The 15,945-nt window shown below is 38.7% G+C and overlaps 1 protein-coding gene across 5 annotated transcripts in view; it reads left to right on the forward strand.

The window, feature by feature from the left end:
• ARHGAP5 (Rho GTPase activating protein 5) overlaps positions 1-15,945 on the forward strand; it is a 124,918-nt gene that overhangs the window by 40,332 nt on the left and 68,641 nt on the right. For 2 of the 5 annotated variants that reach the window (XM_027521731.1, XM_027521734.1), the window contains exon 1: positions 5,461-5,550. The exons of 1 other annotated variant lie outside the window; for it this stretch is intronic. The gene's annotated coding sequence lies outside the window, so the exon portion shown is untranslated. Of the gene's footprint in view, positions 1-5,460; positions 5,551-5,751; positions 5,928-15,945 lie in introns of those variants that run through there. 2 more of the 5 variants (XM_027521729.1, XM_027521733.1) reach the window with 1 other exon arrangement.

Raw genomic sequence — 15,945 nt, forward strand, 5'->3', positions numbered from 1 at the left:
TTAAGCCAGATTTTTCACTCTCCTTTTTCACCTTCATCAAGTGGCTCTTTAGTTCCTCTTCACTTTCTCTCATTAGAGTGGTATCATCTGTATATCTGAGGTTGTTGATATTTCTTCTGGAAATTTCGATTAAATCTCTAGTAACATGTTAGTTAATAATACTGTCATCTTGTTTTCAAAACATTTTCTTTTTATAAAAATAGAATTGTACTTCCTTCATTGCTTTGTAGTCTAATTTTTTTCACAGAAAATATGAATATCTGTCTACCTCCATAAATATATACTTTTAAAATATTTAAAATTTATTTTTAATTTAATCTATTTTTAATTAAATCCACTTTATTTAATTTTAAAGAATCTGATTTATAGGACACAGAGCTTTTATGAACTTTTGTCATTTTTACTTTGTTATCATGTTTGTAAAATCTCAGAATTTTTAATGTAAATACTCTGGGGGGAAAGAATAGAAGAGTTGTTTAATGTCTACACCTAAGAGAACCAAAGCTAGAAATAAATGCAGTATATGCCAGAGCCCTGTGCTGGGCTGTGCTGAAGAGAGATGGGAAGCCTATTTGGGGAAAGATGAGTGTTATTTTCTTCACTATGTAATAGGTATGCTTGAAAGAACCAGTGCATTCATCAGAAAAAAAAATCACATTGTTATTTGTGACGCTTTTTGAAGAAAATGCTGAAGCATGGATTGGCAAGACATTCATCATCTACTGCAATTTATAATAATAGGTGGAAATAACAAAGCCTTAATTGTGAAGAGATTAGACGCCTTATTATTGATTTCAGAAACTGTTAGTTGCACCAGTTCTTTAGAATATTCCTTGACACTTTAGACCCATGGTTACTTGTCACTGGTAACTCACAATTACCTACCAGGGAGATGTAATATGGAGAAATATAGGTGGTACTTGGGGAAGGACATCTAACTCAACTTTCACAAGCTAATTCAGCAATTTGTCTAAATGATTTGTATTTTCCGAAGTGATTATCTCAGCTGGTATTTCAAAATAAATCCAAAGTCTTCTGTTAGTAATAAATCCATAGAAATCCATAAAACCTAGAGTGTTTCATATTATTATTACCAAATGTTTACTGAACTTTCTACTAATCAAATTCTAGTTATTGAACAGAGCCAAACATTCATCTGTGATGCCTACCTTGAGGGGCTTACAATCTAGAAAGTGGGAATACAGATATTCACAAAAATTATGTGTATAGTTAAATAGTCAAGCAATACAGGTTCCTGTTTCCCACTGTAATGATTTAAAATTACAGTGGTAACAATCTCAAAGAGAATTCTTAGGAACCTTTGCAGTTAGTTTTTAGCTTTATGGGGTTAAACTTATTGGGGTTGATTAAATTCAAGCTGTGATCTTTCATAAAAACTCAATGGAGGGTCCAGATGGTTCAACAATACCTCCTTTTGTGAGAGGAAATAACTTGAAGATTTTTGTCTAATTAAAGTATTTGTGCTGGTGGGACCTGAATGAATTGTTATTACTTTAAAAGGAGTCTGCATTACAAATAACTTTATAAAATACTAATTATTCAAAAACATAATTTTAATTTTACTCTTTCAGTTATGTCCGAGGACCAGAGCGGCATGAATGTAACATTTTGAAGTTAGACTCTGATACCATCCTTGGGATTTCAGTCTGAAAATACAATTCTGAAAAATTAACAGAACAAGGTTTTGTGGGACAAAATGCCAATAAGGTCATTGCATTTCTTTCCTACTGTTCCAGTCCCATGCTCACAATTACCTTAACTCTTGTCAAAATATTTTCTACTGTAATAGCCAAAACATAATTAACACCTTTTCTTCATGCTGAAAATATCATTGGTAGCCATAAAACAAATTTGGAGAAAGCTTTTTAGCACCTTAACTCAGCAAATGGCTACTGTGGTTATACTGTGGTTATTGGTTATTGGTATTGCCTGCTCATGGGAGTAACACCCCATAATACCCTGCTTTCTCTCCTCCCAATAGCTCTAACTATACGGGATATGGAGAAAGAGAAAGGTTGAGGGAGGAGGTAGGGGTTAGGTGGGGTATGGAAACAAGTCGTGAAATTCTGTGGGAAATTAGACATGAAATAACGTTTCTGTTATTGTTATTTGCCTCTGTTATTCTCCAACTTTTTCATGTATTTTTCCTGTAATCAGGGTGATATTCTGAGATAGTATGTTTTCCAAAAGCCTGTCTTAATGTCAGACAGGCAAAAAGTATGGGTTAATTTTGTCATGAATGGAAAGGCCCTTTATGGCTTTTCCTGTATTTTTGGTTCAGGGTACAAAAGCCAAAGTAGTTATAATCAGAGATTTCCAGCAGGGGGTGTACCCACTTCTATAGGGTAAGTTCTTTTGAAACCAAATCACATCAAACATCTGAATATTATATGTAGTGCTACTGCTGATGGTAAAAGCTGGAATGTTGATAACATTTTTTATGGCTATCATCTCTTTTGATCCTAAAAAGACTGTGCATATGAATACTTTGTTAGGATGTGTTAAAGAAATAGAAATTTGTGGAGGATATTTAAATTAAAAACCTAAAATGCCTGACTGAAATCTTACTCTGCTAATTTTTTCAAAGTAAATGAAGAACAAAGCTTTGGGTGATTTTAATTATCCAGTGGAGAACAAGTGCTTAAATTTTTTCCTTTTTAGATAAGAAGAGTAGTTGATCCGAGAGGGACTGGTGATATTTACTCTCTCTCTCCAGAGTGTTTCTGTGTGTATGTAAAATGATAAGTTGCTTATTTTCTCAAAGTTTTTTTTGTTTTGTTTTGGGTGGGGAGGGTTGGTGTTTAAAGCTGTTTCCCTGAAGGCATGGTTCCTGATCAATTTTAAAATATGCCATATTATCCTTGAGTTTTATTTTCTGCTCTTTATAGCCTTTAATTGATATATCTAAGTATTTTTAACCATAGAACTTTGACTCCCTTTTTCCATTTTCAGATTTTTATTTATGCCGAAAACTGTAGGCTTTCTTTTTCGAGAGGAGCAGATACAAAAATTAAAATGATATAAAAATTTGTTAGTTATTTGTACTGGTAAGCAGCTCACCAGTGTATTAGTATTAATAAGGAGCAAAGTTGTAAAGTTCAGACTCCTTAATTCAAGATGGATGATATAGGAGGACTAAAGAGTAAAAACAATGTCAGTTATGACAATTATCATTTGAAAACCATGGCTTCCCCCTCTCCCTGCCCTGCTTCATTTTCTTGTGTCTATATTATGAAAAATATAAATTTGAAAAGTCTTTTTTTGTCTCCAGTGTTATGTCCTGATTCTTCAGTATGATGTCCTGTTTTGAAGAAAACAGTAATATGTAAAGAATGTTAACACCTTTAAAAGCCCTGATTTGACTTTGGTTTGTACTGATACATGCCATGGTTATGAAATTTCTGATTATTTAGGAAATAATTTTTATATTAGGGTGGACACCCTATTATAGTACTTAATACTTCAACATCAAAATTCTAGCTTTGAATTGGCTTCTTGTACTTTTAGGAACTTTTAATACAAAGGTCAAAAAACGCATTTAAATGCATGGACTTTCCAACCTGTACAAGTGATGTGTGTATTAAGGCATTAGTACCGCATTTTGATGGGTCCACTCTCCAAAATTTCCTCCTCTCCTCTTTTTCTTCCTTTTTTGTATATTTTCTTTTTTTGCAAGTTTTCTGTAGTGTCCTTTTTCCTTGCCTAGGGTTTATAACTGAAAGAAATAAGTACCTAGGTACCTCACTTAACCTATTTGGTACCATTCAGATGCAAGGGAGTGGCTGGAGGAAGTAATTTTAGTCATGCCTTTTTAAAATTAGGGAGCAAGAGACATAGAGAAATTAAACATCTATTCTGCTTTTGTCTATTAAGTTTACCTTAGAGAAATATGGAGTAGAAGGGCAGGGGTGTGGAAGAAAGAAACAGGACTTCTGCTGAAATTTTGTGGCAGATTTACTGACAAATATTTTCTAACAGATTTTTACCAAAAGGTAGTTTTGTTTTTCTTTACTGACAGACCCTAAACGTACTTCTGGTTGGAAGCAGCTGCATCATTATAACACTAAAAAGCAACCTTGGCTAACTAAAGTACCTTATGTAACATAAGAAGTAAAGAATACTTTAAATTTAAAAGCCTTTTTTATATGTTTACTGATGATGAGCCGTTTTCAATGCAGGAAATAAATCTACTCCCCAAAAGAAATTGGCCCCCAAGTTACTTCTTTCTTTTAAACATAACAAATTGGGGTAGATTTATGTTTTTGCTCATTCATTCTTTCATCTGCCGGCAGCTATTTTAAGAACTACGTGTAAGACAGATTCTGATGACCTTGGGAAAGTCACAAGACCTCAGTTTCTTCAGTGATGAAAGAAAAGACATTTTTCCACCGCCCTTTAACCACGACTCAATGCCAATGCTCAGATGAGAAATACGCCAAAAGCCCAGGGTACCTCCAAACTTGTGAAATTTCTACGTCTCCAAAAATAGACTATATTTGAGACAGTATAATAAAAGCCAGGTGACCGATGGTTCCTAAAGGTTTGCTCAGTAGTAGTGTGAGCAGGGGTCTTCTGGGCCACCTGAATTCAATCCGCCCCATGTCTCGGCATCTCGCTCAATTTCCTTAAGAATGGATTAAACCGAGGGCCTGCCTCCGTCCCTGTGCGGTGTCGACGGAGAAACGGAATCTTCTTGCTCCCATGGAGTTTTGCTTTCTGGGTGAGTACGGCACCAGGTCCCGGGCGGGTGCCGTCTAGTTGGCCAGAGATCCCAGGCAGGAAACTGGCTGCACACGCGGGAGCATGTCCCTGAGAACGAGCGTGGTGCATATATTTTCCTCTCTTGAATTCTGTAATACTCAGAAAGCGTAAGCTGATTTATCGAGAATCATTCAGTGCCCATGCGATGTTTGTAACGGCTAACATAATATCAGGTCCCTTTGCAGTACTGTGGTTTGCTCTCAGTTACGGCCAGAAACCGGAACAGAAGGAAAGGGAGAAAGCAGGGAAGGTCGGAGACGACAATGCTCAGAGCTGCATGGTCGGCAGCTTCTAAAGCGTGGAGGATGGGACGGAGGAGGAGCAGAATACGGCGAAAGGGGGAAAGCAAAGGAAAAATATTCACGCCAATGGGTAAAAGGGAAAAGGTGAGAAGGAATGGAGTAGGAGAGGGAACCAATGGATGGGAGAGGCGGAGGAAGAAGGGGGAGGGGCAGAAGCCAATGGGGGAGCCGGGACGCGAGCGAGAACGCGGCCCCGCGCACTCACTCGCTCCCTCCCTCCGGCTCCGGCGCTCGCGCCTTCCCAGGCTCCCGGGAGACGAGGGCAGGGGCGGGGCCCAGCCGGGCGCGCGGCGCGGGAGGCGTCGGGAGGTGAGGGCGGCGGGGGCGGGGGATTGTGGGGAGGGCGGTGCGGGTGCGCGCGCGCGCGCCCCGTCGAGGTTGCGCCGCCGCTCCGCCCCCGGCCGGGTGTGTGGCAGCGCGCGCGCGCGTGTGCGTTCCGGCGGTGCGCGCCGGGAGAGATGCTGAGGTAAAGTTCGGGAGAGAGGGAGAGATCCGTCAGCGCAAGGGAGCCCGAGTGGCCGCCATTACTGAACCCGGCGCGGCGGCGGGCGCCGGGGAAGGGGGGAGGGACGGGGCCGCCGCTGGTGGCGGGGAGGGAGGGAGGGTGGGTTACCCGGCCACGGGAGCCGCAGGGCTTGAGGTTTCGGGGCGTGTGTGTTGGGGCGGGCGGGGGGAGGTGGCTGAAGGGACGCGGCGCTCGGTGAGCGCGCCAGGGAAGAGAGGCGAGCAGAGAGTGGAGGAGGAGGCGGCGGTGGCGGGAGCGCTCCCCAGGAATGTCGCTGCCGCCGCCACCACCGGGGCCGCTGCCGTTGAGGAGGAGACGGAGGAGACCGACGGTGTTAGGTAGGACCTTGCGACTCCCCGCTCCTCTGGGCCTGCCCGTTCGCCCCCTCCCCGCCGGGGACCCTCCCGCCGCCCACTGCCCCGCTCGGTCGCCGCCGCCGGTTGTAACCAGTTCAAGGGGCTGGGGCCCCGCCGCCGCGGAGGGGAGCCCGGCGCCGCGCTCTGTCCTCGCAGGCCGGGGCGGGGAGCGGCTGCCGTGGGGGGAGACGGGCGGCGTGAAGGGCAGAGAGGCCGGGGGAGGGGGCGCTTTCCCCACAGGTGATGGGGCAGGGGTCGGCGGAGGCCTGGTGGTGGTCGGAGTCCTCTCCAGCCCGCCGCCCTCACTTGCCCTGGTCTCGGGTGGTGCGTGGGGGAGGAAGGTGGCGGTGTCTATTAGCCGGGCGGCTGCTGTTAACGAGTTCCACCTGGAAGGGGAGAGGTGGGGTGGGCGCATATTCGCGGAGACACACTCTTCATTGCAAACTTGAGCGCCTTTCTGGGGGATCGGCCCTTTCACTTTTTCCCCCTAGCTCCCCCCGGACCCTGGGTTCTGTTCACCAATTTCTTGACTGCTCCTAAAGCTCGGGGTAGGATGTGAGAAGTTGCACTGCGCAACCAAAACACAAGAGTCCTAAGGGTTGGCTGCGGCTGGGTTGAGGCTTTGAAATTGAGTTTTCGCTAGAATAACCTCTAGATTTTCCCTCTGTTTCCACTAAAGAAAAGTATCGGGGTGGGGGTGGGGAACTGCGCGGGAGCGCGCGCGCACTTATCCACACATAAATACACTCACTCCCTCTCACCCTCCCTCTCCAGCGTTATTAGAAATGCAAGTGAGGTGGAGGCTCAGGGTGTAGCTGAGGCTGAAAGGTGCTCGGAAGTCTAGGCAAACTATCAGGACGTTTAGTAAAATTCCGAGAAAGTTGTAAGGAAGATGGTTATGCTTTTACAATATGATAGAAATCCGGTTTGGGCCCATGTTTAATATATGGAATTCGAATGTTTTAAGTATAGACCAAAAGAGGCATACAGATGGTGTGTACGCGCGTTTTTAAGTTTAAATTCCCATCGGTATTTGTTTTTGCATTTGTAATTGGTAGGAGACGACATCGTTTTTTTAAAAGTGTTCAGGTATGAAACAGTGAAATGCGTCGCTATGTTTACTGATCTTTTCTTACGCAGTCTTCTACAGGTGTTGGGAGGGCGGGGTTTGCCGACTCCACTTAAATTCCAAAACCAGTATTCATTTTGAATATATTAATAAGTGTTTATTTCCATTGATATTCATTTCAGGGACTGTTTCTTAAATCTCCACTCAAGATGGTTCTTTTAACAAAAATTTGATCTGGATTCAACGCTTCAGAAAAGTATTTGGTTGAGTAAAATATGTTAATAAAATGTGTTTGGAAGTACTGTCAATTCCGGTTTATTCGACTTTAATGTGATGAAACTGTACACTTATTTAGTATTCTTAAATAGACATACTGACCATACCTGTAACCTACTAGGCAGTTTTCAGATTAAGATTTCGCTTCCATTTTAAATTGCTTTTTCATTTTTGGCTCTTTCATCTATTTGTTGTTTGAAATTGACCCACGTTTCTTGTATATGGTCGATCAGAGGAAGACACTGGTAAATGCAGACTACCAAAAACTTGCATAGGCCTTGGAGCATGTGATTAAACATACATGATTGAAAATCTGGGTATATCTGTGCATTTAACTTTCAAGAAATAGCACTACTGATCTAATTGACTTAAAGCAGAAATTAGAGCAGTTCAGGTGACTAGATAACAATCGATTTGGTTGTCATGTGGAGGCTGCATTTTTTTTAACCCATTTAAGCATGTATTTTACCATTCTTTGTACATTAATTACAAGAGCATTGGGGAATGGGGTGTGTTACACTTGGATATCCCAGAAAGAATTGTCACAGAATTCTGATATCTTCATCAGTTCTTTAGCACTCCTCTCCCACATTTAAATTACTTTAGCACTTTAGACATTGTATTGTAAAAGTAATGTCTTAATTCTGTCACATGGTACTTAACCTAAATGTTTTGAAACCAGGACCCCACCCCTCTCTCTTTCTGTTTGAAAAGCTGATATAATCTATACACTTAAACTCTTTTGGAGAAAATTATTTCGACCTTGAGAGTTAAGATTTTTTAAGGAATAAAATATTGTATTTGCATTCTTTTTTTGGAATTGATATTGTGGTACAGCTTAGAATAATATTTTGTAACTCACTTATACATTGAGGAAAAAGTTATTTCTCAAGAAGACTGTACTAAACTTTTACTTTTTCATCATTAATGGTACTTAACACAAGTGTTGCTTTTAGTATTCAGTTCTTAAACATGAAATGGCATAATTGGGATTTTCTTGGTAGCTGCAGAATGTTTTGTCACAACTTAAGTTTCCATAAATATTATTTTTGAAATTTATTTGGACTGGTTTTTTCTTTGCATACCCAGAAAGTATGCAGATAATATAGTTGGCTCAAGAAGTGTTGTATAGTGTTCTGTGTTTTAGTAACATTTGTGTTCCTAAAGGATGTTTGGGGTACACCATGGGAGTTTGGTTTTGCAAAGAACTGTGAAGAAAGTTTGTAAAGTGTTCCATTATTTGGTGACTTGAGTAATCAAGCTCCTATTTGTTTAAGTGAAGGTTGTTGATAATTTTCTCAAACTAGGAAAACAAAGAAAAATATTAGTTCACTGCTTAGAATTTTAGGTATGAACTTTAATTGGTTTTCAAATTCTGTTCCTTGGATCCCTTATGGATTTTTGCTGGGTGCCTTGAGACTTCCTCTGATATCTCACCCTTAGAAACCAGGGCAGCTTTTATTTTTGTCTATTAAAAGTATTCTTCCTAAATACAAGAATTACTTTGGAAAAAAAATCATCTGTATTAAAATTTGTTTGAAAGCATCCAGTTTGTATTCATTAATTAAGATTACTTTCATTCAGCACTTACGTGCCTGGCCTTAGGGGTACCAAGATAAGTTAGAAATATGTAGCTCAAGCTATAGTTGAAGCGGTAGTAACTTTACAGTAATAAATATTGATGGTTACAAGTACTAAGAAATGTGGAAAAGAGAACCACTGTTTTCTATCAGGGCCTCTTTGGGAAACCTTTACAGAAGAAGCATTTGAATTTGAATGTTTCGACTGCAAGTAGAACTTTGAAAGTAAGAGAGACAAAAAAGGTTTTTGTTTTGTTTTCTCTGTATTTTGGAGATTGTCCACAATTCCTTAGATTTGCAGTCAGATAAAATAGGTTGTTAATATTTGATCATGTCTGTATTTTACTCCTTAGAACTATTGGGGAAAAGTTATGCATAACTGTAATTTTTGGGTTAACATAATGACTAGTATGGTTCCCTTTGGTTAGATTTTCAAGCTTTTCATCACGAAGTTTTCATTTTTCTAGCTTCATGTTAGACTTAGTATATTCTATTATCCCTGACCAATATTTTATTGCGCACCTAGGCATTAGGGTGGAGAAGGCGATGGCACCCCACTCCATTACTCTTGCCTGGAAAATCCCATGGACGGAGGAGCCTGGGAGGCTGCAGTCCATGGGGTCTCACGGAGTCCGACACGACTGAAGCGACTTAGCAACAGCAGCAGGCATTAGAGTGAAACAAGGAAATGTTGCTCCCTTAAAAGAGCTTACAGCTTTGGTGCGAAGCTTTGGTGCTTGACGATTTAGGAATAAATGCCAGTTTAACACAGTAGAAGAGCCATATACAAAGTAGTAGATATTGATGTAAAAATTGGTGTAAAGAAATTTAAATAAAGGAGATATCCTTTTGAAGTTGCAGGATTGGGATAAGTGAGAAAAAAAGACACTGTAGACCCAAAGCATAAGGAGGTGTGGATAAATTAACGGAGAGAGTGGGGGAGGAATATAAGGTAAAAATGTACAAACTCAGTTTGTACATTGTAAGCCAAATTGAAGGATTTGGGGGAAAATATTAACACAAGGTTAATAGAAGGAGTAATGGGGAAATAAATTATCTCTACATTCCTATCTTTGTTAACTATATTTGGCATTGTCAAACAGCCTTGGAAAACTGATTCTTTGCCTTCTAATAGGGTATACAGTTTGTTCATTTTCTTCCTATTCAGTATTGTGATCCAGCATTTTATATTTCTTTCTATACTTGCCTTTTTAGAACCAAGATAATATCTCTCTTCATTTTCTTCTTTATTTTTGTTTTGGTTGACTGTTAAAGGGAAGGAGAGACAAAGATCCAGATTTCTACTTTACTATCTAAGTTTATAACTCTTGGAATACTTGTTACAAAGGGTATCACATCACATGGTCTCTTAAATTATTTTCTCAAGTTTGTGATCTTGAAGTTGATGTTACTAATCTTGACTTTACCTCATTTCATTTCTGTGTTTTCACTTGTCTTGGTAATACTGTCACCTGAAACTCAAGTGTTAGCACCATCTGTTGCTGAGACTGATTAGTTTTTCTTTAAGAAACTTGACTCATTTGTTTTTTATTTCTTTTATCTAGTAGCCAGTCACCAAAGTCTTTGTCTTGAATGGCTCTTTTCAGTTCTGTGATAGTTCAGGTGCTTTCAAGCCTCTCTCTAGTGTTTGCCCATCTCTTAGGCACTGTGCCCCTCCAAATCCAATTTTGTATTTCACTTCTAATTTAGAATGGTTTCTTATTGCTCACTACAAGGTCTAACTTGTATTTGCCCTTGAAGACCTTCCATAGACATATCTTCAGAAATAAGTAAGTTTCTACTTTCTAACATGGCAACTGTACTCAGCCACTCCACAGTAATCACATACCAGGAAGAACTTTTTAAAATCCAAACCCAGTCTCTTTTTCAGAGTTTACTCAAATCCTTAAATCTATTGCAGGAGTCTGCAGATTATAGTCTGTGAGCACAATCCAGTCTGCTGCTTATTTTGTTTAATGGCTTTTTACATTTTGAAATGGTTGGGGAAACAATTTTGAATAAAGTTTGTAATATGTGAAAATTACATGGAATTCTAATGTCATTGTCTATAATGATCATTTGTGTAAATATTGTCTGTGGCTTGTAGTATTTATTGTTTGACCTTTCACAGAAAAAGTTTCAAAGCCCAAATTACAAAGTATTCTAATTTGTACTGATCTTTCATTTCTTTGAGTTCTTATTACATTTATCAGTTTTATAGTGTATCGCATTGCCTATGTCTTCTCATCTGTAGTACTTGTTAAAGAGTGGGCAGTGGTTTTCAGCCTTTTTTTAAAAAAAAGCATACCTCCTTTTTAGTCTGTACCCTTTTTTTGAGATTTTTATTTGACCACTTAATGTTCCCATAAGTAAGAAAATTGTAGTTTGTTTTCCCTCCTGTGTAGCATTACAATAACGAATGGCAAATTATGCCCTTCTCCCCATGTCTCCATTCTCCAAAGTGAGAAGAAAGAACTTGGACCCGGGAAGGGAGTATATTCATAGCTCTCTGGCTTAGTCAGACCACCCTCTCTGACCACCCTATCTAAATTTCTGCCATAAAGCGAAGCAAATAGTAGCTAAGCACAGTATATATTTAATGGGTTGTTTACACAGGTTGATGTAAATGAGGTGACCCTTGATTCTTCTGTTTTCACCACAGAATAAAGAAATGGACTAGGAAGGGCTGAGAATAACTTTGATACCATGTCCTCAGAGACGACATGTTGTTAGAGGAAAGTGTGGATTAAAAATAGTATTGGCAGTAAATCTGTTTGGGAATAGTTTACACCATTATGTTCTGCAGTGAAACTTTTTCAAACAATAAATACTTGAAATATCAAAAGATAAAAATGGGTAAAAAGCAGAATTACCTTTGCTGAGTAGAGTTTGGAAAGATCCCTGACTGCCGCATACTGAGACCCTTCTGGAAGTACCCTTCAGGCTTAATGTTTATAAACTCATTATTTCTGTTAATGAGCAGACTAAAGGTCTTGGGGGAAGAACTGGACTTGCTATATTAGAATATTCTGCAGTGCTATACCTTATGGATCCATAATAGTATGTGATTTTTGTTAATTGTGACTATGAATGTGACTTCAAGATTTTCCAGAATCTGAGTTTGAAGATTGATTCATTTAGTCATCAAATACTTGATCTCCCATGTATATCAGGCGCTGATCTGAGTGCTGGGAATATGATTAAAAAATAAAAAATCATCCTAACGCTCTATCCTGGATCCTACCAAGATATGCTTTCATGAAGACTAATTTATGGGAATATGACTTTAGCATTCCTTTCATCCTTAAGGTTGTATGCTTATGTGGTACAAACCTTAGTCAAAGAAAATATGGAATATGATTGGCATTAACATTGTTTACTTAACTCTTTTATATGTTAAAATGGCTTTTTCATTTCCTCTTCTAATTTTTATAGCGTAAGTTTGTATTGAGGTATACTTAAGTATATTATTAAGGTAATATTATGCCATATTCATCTTTTAGTATACAGTTGATATTTTTACTCTCAAACTTTTCTAGGTAAGTTTATCTAAGATTGTGGAATATATGATCATCTTTGGGCTTGAATCTGTCTTCTGTCTTGAATATTTGTTTATTTAAGGGATGTTTTCTTTATTTGACCTAAAAAAGATGGAGCAGGGCTTCCCTGGTGACTCAGTGGTAAAGAATCCTCCCTGGTCTGGGAAGATCCCACATGGTGCAGAGCAACTAAGCCCGTATGCCACTGCTATTAAACCTGTGTTCTAGAGCCCAGGAGCTGTAACTACTAAAACCCTGTGTGCCTTAGAGCCTGTGCTCTGCAATAAAAGAAGCCACTGTAACAGGAAGCCTGCACACAAAAATTGGAGTATTGCCCCCACTATCTGTGACTAGAGAAAAACCTGTGAAGCATCAAAGACTCAGCACAGCCAAAAATAAATATTTTTTTAATTAAAAAAAAAAAGAATGTAATTACAAAGCTGCTTCTGTGTAATTAGATCTTTGAAGTGTACTTTTCTGTAGTAAATGATTGTGATTTTAAAAAATATTAAGTGTAAAAAATAAAAATTAGGGGATTATTCTGACTGAATACAGGCATACTTTGTTTTATTGTGCTTTGCAGATCCCGAGGGTTTGCACATTGATAGTTTTTGGCAACCTTGTGTAGATCAAGTGTATAGATGCCATTTTTCCAACAGTGTTATTTTTTGATTAAGGTATGTACATATAGACATAAAGGAAGCACAGTTAATAAACTACAGTATAGTGTAAACTTTCATATGCATTGAGAAACCAAAAAATTTGTGTGACTCACTTTATTGTGTATTTGCTTTTTTGTGGTGTCTGCAACCAAACATGCAATATCTCCAAGGTATACCTGTACATTATTATAGACCATAGTTAGTCTTTATTCTGATAGCTTAATTTTTGACAAAAATTTTGGAACCTTGAATATATGTATATTTCCTCCATAAATAGCTTTATGATGTCTTTTAGATTAATAAATGGCAACCCACTCCAGTGTTACTGCCTAGAGAATCCCAGGGACGGGGGAGCCTGGTGGGTTGCCATCTCTGGGGTCGCACAGAGTCGGACACGACTGAGCGACTTAGCAGCAGCAGCAGCAGCAGCAGCACTTACTTAGTAAACCTAACATGCTTTACTTTTTACTTTTTTTAACCAGGGAATTAAGAACATTTGATTGTAGTATTTATTAGGCTTCATACATTTATTGAATAGCTACTATGTGGGAAGGACTATTTGGGGCTCTTGGAATATGATGATGGAATGAACAGGTTTGTGCATTTGTACATCTTTTTAAACCTAGAATGGGGAGGGGAGAGGGGTAGAGTTAATGACAAATAATGAAGAAGTTGTAAATTAGGATAAGCAAAGGAGAATTTGGAGATTGTTAGGGAAAGTAAGGGCAAAGGTAGGAACATGTTTAGCTTGTTCAGGATTCTTCACTGTGACTGGAATAGAATGAGGAATGGGGAGAATAAAATGGGAATAGGTCAGAGAGTAAGATATGGTTAAAGAAGGTAGATCTTGTAGTAAGCCATTGAAAAGACTTTGCTTTTACTTTTTTGGAGACACGGGACAGTTTTAACCTCAAGAAAGGGACGGTCTTACGTATGTTTTAAAAGAAATAGTCTGGCTGCTCTGTGAACAGACTGAGGAAGAGGAGCAGGAGTGGAAGCAGAGAAATTAGTTCAGAAGCCTTTGGAGGAATGAAGAGCCAGAGATGAGAATGGAATGAGATCAGATTTATAGCAATAAAGGTAGTGAAAAGCAATGATTTCTGAATGTATTTTGAAGATGAGGCCAGCAGGAATTTTCCTGACAGCATATAGTAACTTGGAAGTGTAAAATATTTTTTAAAATATACTTTTTATTAATTCATGAGTGCAACGGTTTTGTGAAAAGTTACAAAATTTAGTTTAAATCCAGAATTACTAAGACTCTTTCAGTTGACTAGATTCCTTATAGAGCTTAAAAAAAATTTTTTTTTATTTTTGCAGAAGGCCACTTCATGTTATTAAAACTCCATTAAAAGGATCATGTTGTGTTTGAATGACTTAAAACGTCTCAAAACTTAATTGTAGAGATAGCTTCATTTCAGCACAGTTGTCCAACTTAAAGATTATACATTGTTGTTAATTTCTGTAGAGATACTTATTCTAAACATTTCCTTGAAAGTGTATAGGATAATCTTAAAAGCACGAGGAGAAATTACATTGCAGGTTATTACAAGTAGCACTAATGCTTAAGAAGGGCTTCCCTCGTGGCTCAGTGGTAAAGAACCTGCCTGCCAATGCTAGAGACATGGTTGAATCCGTGGGTCGGGAAGATCTGGAGAAGGAAGGAAATGGCAACCCACTCCAGTATTCTTGCCTGGGAAATCCCATGGACAGAGGAGCCTGGTGGGCTACAGTGCATGGGGTTGCAAAAGAGTTGGACACGACTTAGTAAACAACAGTGACAGTGCTTAAGAAGGTAAAGATTGGTCATCAAGAGAGTCAACCCTGTAACTGTGAATAGGTCATTATTGCTTTTTATCTTGGTTTCTTTTTTTTTTTTTTTTACAAAGATTAAGTTATGTCAAAAATAGAAAAGCTATGTCTAGATCGACATAGTCAAGTATTAACCATTAAAAATACTTGAAAGGAGTTTTCAAATTGAATCTAACAGCCTGCCTGTAGACATTGGCCATTAGCTTGTTAGTGGGAAATTTTAAAAAGGCATTCTTTTTTTCTCAGTACAAAAGAAAAACTACCTTGGTTAGTTAATAGTGTGCAATTTTGACTTGAATAGTGAGGGCCAGTGGATTAATTACATAAACTATCCAAGTGTCTGAAAGTAAATTTCCTTATAAACCTGTACAGAAAGTATAACTTTCTTCCTTGAGGTAGTTATACCATACTCACTCAAATGACAAAATCTTTTCAAGGACAAGATGACAATAGTTTTCTAGTCTAGGGTTTCTGAAACTTTTTTAAAATCTGAAAATACTTTTAAACTAAAGCTTCTGAATTAAGTAAACCTGTAAATCAGATAGGCACTGCTCTGGTGAAGAGTTGGAGAGAGCAACTATTTATTTGTCCAGCATTCTTTCCTACCTCTAGATAAATGAATTTTCTCACCAGAAAATCACTATATGGTGACTCATGACAAAAACTCTGGATCTGACTTCAAAAGGCCAGCAGGTAGCCTGCCTGAGAACATTGTTACTAGAAAGAACGTGGATGTTCTTTACTGTGTCTTAGTGGTAGTTTACTGTGAATTTGGTCTGTAAACCACACATGTCACACAAAGCTACCTTATTTTTAATTTGAACTTTAATATTTGTAAGTCAGAGACTGCCACTAATTAGGATGTGTCAGAGCCTTAGTACTGAAAATTTGTCAATACAATAGAGTTTTATTTCTCTGTTAAATAAAAAGCCTTCTAGTTTTCAATGACTGATAAAAGGATGAGGACTTCATGCTTCCATTCACCTTACTTTTAACGGCTTTTTCTTTCTGAAACTTTAAAAATTCATTTTGTGGTAGTGTTTTTATTTTGACTTTTATGCT

Source organism: Bos indicus x Bos taurus, chromosome 21 (assembly GCF_003369695.1).
Source record: "Bos indicus x Bos taurus breed Angus x Brahman F1 hybrid chromosome 21, Bos_hybrid_MaternalHap_v2.0, whole genome shotgun sequence".
Taxonomy (NCBI): domain Eukaryota; kingdom Metazoa; phylum Chordata; class Mammalia; order Artiodactyla; family Bovidae; genus Bos; species Bos indicus x Bos taurus.